The sequence below is a fragment of the Pleurodeles waltl genome, chromosome 8 (assembly GCF_031143425.1).
Source record: "Pleurodeles waltl isolate 20211129_DDA chromosome 8, aPleWal1.hap1.20221129, whole genome shotgun sequence".
Taxonomy (NCBI): Eukaryota; Metazoa; Chordata; class Amphibia; order Caudata; family Salamandridae; genus Pleurodeles; species Pleurodeles waltl.
In genome coordinates, this window is record NC_090447.1 from 266901710 (window position 1) to 266909177 (window position 7468).

Here is a 7468-nt window from a genome sequence, read left to right on the forward strand (position 1 = left end):
AGCCAGAAACACGTGTCCGAAGATACAGCATTTGCCGCACCAACATATGGTGAAAAACTTTCAAAACTCTATTCAAATTTGTGCTAATGACTGCATTTACCGTGATGCCTTGGGCTCACAAATGCTGGAATGGAAGACAGGGTGCTCCCCTTTTTTCCTGTGCATTGTTTCTGGCAGGCTGTGCGTCGAATTTCATCGCACAAGGAGTCCTTCTTGAAGAGATGAAGTCTTCTTGGTCCTGAGACTTCAGGCAACAGGAGGAAAGCTCTATCCAAGCCCTTGGAAAGCACTTCTTCACCACAGCCAGAGAGCAGCAGGGCAACAGCAAGGCAGCAGTCTTTCACAGAAAGCAGACAAGTGAGTCCTTTGGGCAGCCAAGCAGTTCTTCTTGGCAGGATGCATGTTTTGGTTCAGGTTTCTTCTCCAGGAAGTGTCTGATTTGGTAGGGGCAGAGGCCATGTTTAAATAGCCAAATGTGCCTTTGAAGTGGGGGAGACTTCAAAGAGTGGCTTAGAAATGCACAAGGTCCCCTCTCAGTTCAGTGCTGTCTGCCAGGGTCCCAGTAGGGGGTGTGGCAGTCCTTTGTGTGAGGGCAGGCTTTTGTCCTTTGACATGCAAGTGTCAGGCCCTCTACCCTCCTAGCCCAGGAAGACCCATTCAAAATGCAGATGTATGCAAGTGAGGCTGAGTATCCTATGTTTGGTGTGTGTCTGAGTGAATGCACAAAGAGCTGTCAACTAAACCCAGCCAGACGTGGATTGTAAGGCACAGAAATATTTAAGAGCAGAGAAATGCTCACTTTCTAAAAGTGGCATTTCTAAAATAGTAATATTAAATCCAACTTCACCAGTCAGAAGGATTTTGTATCACCATTCTGGCCATACTCAATATGACCTTCCTACTTCTTTCAGATAAACAGCTACCACTCAAACAATGTATGAGGGCAGCCCCAATGTTAACCTATGAAGGGAGCAGCCCTCACAGCAGTATAAAAACAAATTTAGGAGTTTTACACTACCAGGACATGTAAACTACCCAGGTACATGTCCTGCCTTTTGCCTACACAACACCCTGCCCTATGGGTTACCTAGGGCATACCTTAGGGGTATCTTATTTGTAGAAAAAGGGGAGTTTTAGGCTTTGCAAGTACTTTTAAATGCCAAGTCGAATTGGCAGTGAAACTGCACACACAGGCCTTGCAATGGCAGGCCTGAGACAAGGTTAAGGGGCTACTTAAGTGGGTGTCACAATCAGTGCTGCAGGCCCACTAGTAGCATTTAATCTACAGGCCCTGGGCACATATAGTGCACTCTACTAGGGACTTATAAGTACAGTAAATAGTCCAATTGGGTCTGATCCAGTGTTAACATGTTTAAAGGGAGAGAGCATATGCACTTTAGCACTGGTTAGCAGTGGTAAAGTGCGCAGAGTCTTAAAACCAGCAAAAACAGTATCTAAAAAGTGGAGGGAGGCAGGCAAAAAGTTAGGAGTTACCACCCTAAGGCTGTCAGGTCAAACAATACTCATACCTCCAAACATGCACCCACTTTTGAAACCTCACCCCATCAATCTTCAAATTTGGGCCTTGAACTATGGACATTTCTCTAAACTAGGGGAATTAATTACAGCTCCTCGTTCTCAAAACGTAAACTGTCCTCCTGCTACCAACGTTTCTATTGGAGTGGGGATTGTTTCAGTTAAGTTTTTGGTTTACCATTCATCAGAGCTAACCCTGCGTCCTCAAGCTAAAGGATCTTTGACGTTGGCTGAGATTAATAGGGAACTGTATATCACATTAAAATTATCATCGCAACCTCTAGTCTATTTCAGTCAATTTTGAGAGTTTGGTATGAGTTAAAGGGTTTTATGTATCCAATTTTTCAGTAATTCATCTTTTTTAGAATCACCAGAAAATTCATATATGTCAATCATTAGTTTTCTCGGTAATCAGAATAAGTAATCAATAAATCATAACAAATGTATTAAGCACATTCCAAAATCAATGCAATAGCACAATAATCAATCAGAGCACAACTTCTCATGAACAGAGGTTCAAGAGACTCACTAGAGTCTCTAAGAACATATGGCATCGGCTAAAAAAGGTGGTAAGTAAATGTGGAGTGAAAGGTAAGCTACTGTAGGAACACACACTATTATAGACAGACAAAATCAGTGTTGCAAATTCAAGTGGTTTCTTCTTTTTTCAGTTGACCAATCAGCTTTTTATGTGCCCTTGGAACACATTCACTCCCCGTCTTCTCACAGGAACACAATCTTCAGAGAACAACTTCTAAGACTGCAACTATGTTTTATCTTGTAACTGCCTCAACCAAGTTCCCATAACTGTACCTCCTATACAAGACTACATCCCATGTGTAAACTTTCGTATCTAACCTTCTAATTAACAAGTCATTTAATTAGCTAACAGTGGTCTCTTTTAGAGCTCGAGACATCTATGGGGGGTCATTACGACCTCAGCGGTCTTTTTGCAAGACCGCTGAGGGACCGCCGTGCGGAAGACCGCCTGTGCAGGTGGTTTGCCGCTCGGCGTATCATGACTGTTGGCTGCTCTCTGTCGTTATTCCGACGGAGAGCCGACAACAGCCATACTTGCGGGCGGCGGGGAAGTGGAGGTTGCTCCACCTCCACCGTCACGCCAACAGAACACCGCCCAGCGAATCACGTCCTGTGATTCGCCGTGGCGGTGTTCTGTCGGCGGTGTGGTGTCGGCAGAGCTGCCCCCATGGCTCCCGTCCCCTCCCGGAGGATCGACAGACCAGGTAAGTCAATCGTCCGTTAGTGGAGGGGGAGGGGGGGGAAGTTGGGTGTTGTGTGCGTGTATGGGGGTGTGCATGTGTGTATGTAGAGGGAGTGTGTGAGTGCGTGTATGGCTGTGGGTATGTCTGCATGGATGTGTGCGTGTATGTTTGAATGTGGGTGTGCGTGTCTGACTGTCTGTGTGGATGTAGGCATGTATGTCGGGGTGTGTGTGTTGGTGGTGCCTGCATGCGTGTCAGGTGTGTGTGAGTAATGTTATGTTGGGGATCGGGGTGGGGAGGGGGGCCCTGCCACCTTTGGGGGTGGCAGGGGTGGTGGGGGGTGTAGGGGAGGGAGTCGGGGTAGGGGGTGGGGGGCGGAGGAGACCCCTATCAGTGCCAGGGAAGGAATTCCCTGGCACTGATAGTGCTTACCGCCATTGATTTCATGGCGGTTGAAACCGCTGGAAATCCACGGCAGTAAGCCGGGTCCAAATACTGCCAGCGGTATACTGATGGCCTGGCGGGCGGGAAGGAGAACCGGCGGATGACCATGGCGGTAACCGCCATGGTCATAATACACCAAGGAAAGACTGGCAATCTGTTGGCGGTCTTACCGCCGGTTCTCCGCCATCCGCCAGGGTTGTAGTGACCCCCTATATAACTAAAAACTAAATGTTTTTGTGCAACAAATATTCATTATGAAAACAAGCCTTCAGAAGGCCAAGATAAGGCCTTGTGCCTTTTCCACAATTTCGGCTTAGTTAACTATAACATGTCAGTGTCGAAATATTTTAGACCCAGCACGTTTAAATATGACTGTCTAATAGAATTTTTCATGTATTCACATTGTGAAAGCATTATTAACTTTACACATTATTTAAGCATTATACTTTCTTTTTCTTTTCTGGACAATTTAAAAATGCTTTCTCTCCTAAAACCATTGTGTTGAAGGCATGTGAAACTGGGGAGTGTGCCTGCTCCCAGACTTTGGTAAATATTGATTGGTTTGCAGGAATGAGAATGAAGTGAAAGGTTGCTACTGGAGTTTTGTTGACTTATGATAGTGTGTGTTTCTTAAACTAGAGAGAGCAGATCCCGTTACAAATGGGGTCTTTGGTTGGCAGCCAAGTTTCCCCCTGTCCAAGCAAGGACCCTCATTTTAGTCAGGACAAAGGAGAAACACACCCAGCTAACCCCTGCTCTCCCCCTTGGTAGCTTGGCACGAGCAGAACGGCTTAACCCAGAGGCGATGTGTAAAGTACCAACACACACAGTAACATAGTGAAACACTACAAAATGACTCCGCACCAGGGTAGAAAACTAGCTAACATTTATCTGCGTAAAACAAGACCAAAACAACACAAAAAAAACATACACAAGCAAAGTTATGAATTTTTAAAGAGTAAACATCAATGTAGCACATAGAAACACAAATACTTTGAATTAGTGATATCACACCGTCGTGACAAATCGTTCTCAACAATCTGATGCTAATTGCACCGTTCAGAGTCACACGGACCCCCAAGTACAGTACCTTGTGTAAATGAAGGAACAAGCCGGTGCACAGAGTCGGGGATCGAAGTGTCACTGGGTCCGGTGTGGCAGAGCAAAGGAGCGAAGGCATTGCGAAGAGGTGTCGGATCCTTGCTCAGAACTGTACAGGTGAGATGGCATCAGTGCAAAGCGATGGATCTGCACACTTCCTGTGGAGTAGTTTTCCGTAGGTCATGGCATAGTGCGGCAAAGTCAGGTGTCACGAACGTCGGCGACACAGCACTTCGAGACTGCGTGGTCGCGGACTTCAGCATGGATGTGGCAACGACTGGCCTGCAGGGTTGTTGCATTCCAGGGAGGACCACAGCTTCAGGTGCAGGCGGCGTCACGGAATTCGGCAGCAGCATCAGTCCAGGGTCACTGAAGTCGGTGCACTTGGTTCTTCTTGGTTTTCCACCAGCTTCTCCTTTCAAGGGCCCAGGGACTGGATTTGGTACCACTAGCAGTGCAGGAGTCTCAGCAGAGAGTCCACGTGCTGGCAGAGGAAATCTTTGATGTCCCTGAGACTTCAGAATAGGGGGCAAGCTCAGTCCAAGCCCTGGGAGATACCTCTCAAGCAGGAATATACCACAAAATCCAGTCTTTGTCCCTTTTCACAGGCAGAAGCAGCAACTGCAGTATAGCCCAACAAAGCACAGTCACAGGCACGGGAAGCACTTCTCCATCAGCTCTTACCCTGGCAGAGGTTCCTCTTGAATCCTTGAAGTGATCTAAAGTCTGGTGTTTTGGGTCCAAGACTTATACCACTTTCAGCCTTTGAAGTTACCCAACTTCAAAGAAAAGTCTCTGTTGTTTACAGGATCCTGCCTTGCCCAGGTCTGGCTCCAGATGTACACTAGGGGGTTGGATAGTACATTGTGTGAGGGCAGGCCTGGCCCATTCTGGTGTAAGTGTCAGCTCCTTCCCCCTCTCTACCCCAGATGACCCATCAGGATATGCAGGCTACAACCCAGCTTCCTTTGTGTCACTGTCTAGTGGAGATTCACAATCAGCCCAACTGTCAGACTGACCCATATGTGGAATACACAAGCAGGCAGTGGCACAGAAGGGTTAAGCAAGAAAATGCTCACTTTCTAAAAGTGGCATATTCAAACTGACAATCTAAAAAACAACTTTACTACAAGCTGCATTTTTAAATTGTGAGTTTGGAGACCACAACTCCACATCTCTATCTGCTCTCAAATAGAAACTGCACTTAAAAGTGATTTAAAGGCAGTCCCCATGTTAACCCATGAGAGAGATAGGCCTTGCAACAGGGAAAAATGAATGTTGCTGTATTTCACTGTCAGGACATGTATAACACATGTCCTACCTTTAACATACACTGCACACTGCCCATGGGGCAAGCTAGGGCCTACCTTAGGGGTGCCTTATATTTATAAAAAGGGAAGGTTTGTGCATGCAAGTGGGTACACTTGGCAGGTTGAACTTACAGTTTAAAACTACACACACAGACACAGCAGTGGCAGGTCTGAGCCATGTTTATAGGGATACTCGTGTCTCATGTGAGTGACACAACCAGTGCTGCAGGCCCACAAGTAGCATTTGATTTACAGGCTCTGGGTACCTCTAGTGCATTTTACTAGGTACCTACTAGAAAATCAAACATGTGGATCAGGGATAAACTAATCACCAATACAATTTAGACAGAGAGCATATGCACTTTAGCACTGGTTAGCAGTGGCAAAGTACCCGAGTCCTAAAGCAAACAAAAACTGGTCAGAAAAAATAGGGGAGGGGCAAAACATTTGGGGATGACGCTGCAAAAAGGGCCAGGTCCAACAGATCTTATATATCCTTGCTGACTTTAAGCTGAGAAGATCCTTCTAGCATCTGCTAGTCTCTACTGCCTCAGTGCTATAGCTTTATGCCTATGCATTCTTATTCATGCATCATAAATCGTCATTTGGTTTTCTGTAGCTGACACCATTTCTAATTTTCCTCAGTTTAAATGCCATTCTTGCTCAAAACTTCTTCAATTTAGATTGGGGATTTTACTACATGATTTTTCATTTTATCTTATTTTGAAATATCAACTTTTAGATTATTTGAATTTGTAAAGTGATGACTAAATTTGAATACTTAGCAAACCAATTATCTAGCTTGAAGTAATTTATTTAATATATCTTTTTAAACTTATTTTTATTCTCCTTGTTTATAGAAATGTATGTAGAGGATAGCTCCTTATCTACACTCCTTGTCGACTAACAAAGAAAGGTCCATATGACCAATGGTGGGGTTACTTGATAATACCCAATGTTTGAGAAACAAGAATCCCTCAACTGGCAATATCCAGACCTGCTTAACCACCAATTAAAATGTAAGTTAGGTACATACTATGGTCCTCATTAAGAGCAGACTCTGTGTTGGAAAATGGGTTATTGGTAGGGCAGGTAGGTACCTACACCTAGCAACAAGCCACAAACCTCCACAAAAGTACAGTTAGGTCTCAGTAAATTAATCCCAGCTCTACCCTTGGTAGCTTAGCATCGAGCGTCAAGGCTTAACTTAGGAGACAAAGTGTAAAGCATTCAAATATCACAAAACAGTAATTAAATAAAACACAGGAAACAGTTTAAAAATCCAAAACCAATTTATAAAAATAGCTTATATTTTTATCTTTAAAATGACACAAAAACGATTAAAATCGGTTCAGGGGAACCGGAGATATGAATTTTTAAAGTATTATTATTTTCTAGCGCCCAGAAACGAAAAGCGCCAATCGGGTCATCTGGTTGCACCAGGACCGGGACAAAGTCAAACTTTCAGGCCGACCGCGATGGAGCCCTGCTCGGCTACAGGTCGCGGGAGGCCTCGGTTAAAAAGTTACCTTCTGACTTAGTCTTTATTTTGAAGTTTTTCTTCACCGGGACGAACCTGCCAGTTGGATCCGACCTCCTGGAGCCCTTGTCCGGATACGCGAAGTCGGTTTCCTCGGTGGTGATTTCTACCTTCGGACTTAGTCGTTTTTTCGAGATGAAAATCCTTCGACCGGGGTAAACCTGGATCTTGATCCGACGTCCGTGGAGCCCTTCTCGGATACGATGGCTGGAAGGTCCCGGTCAACTTTTTACGTTCGGACTTAGTCTCTTTTTCGGATGTTTTTCTTGACCGGGACGAACCACGAAGTCAGGCCGGGTCGCGGTTGAGGCAAG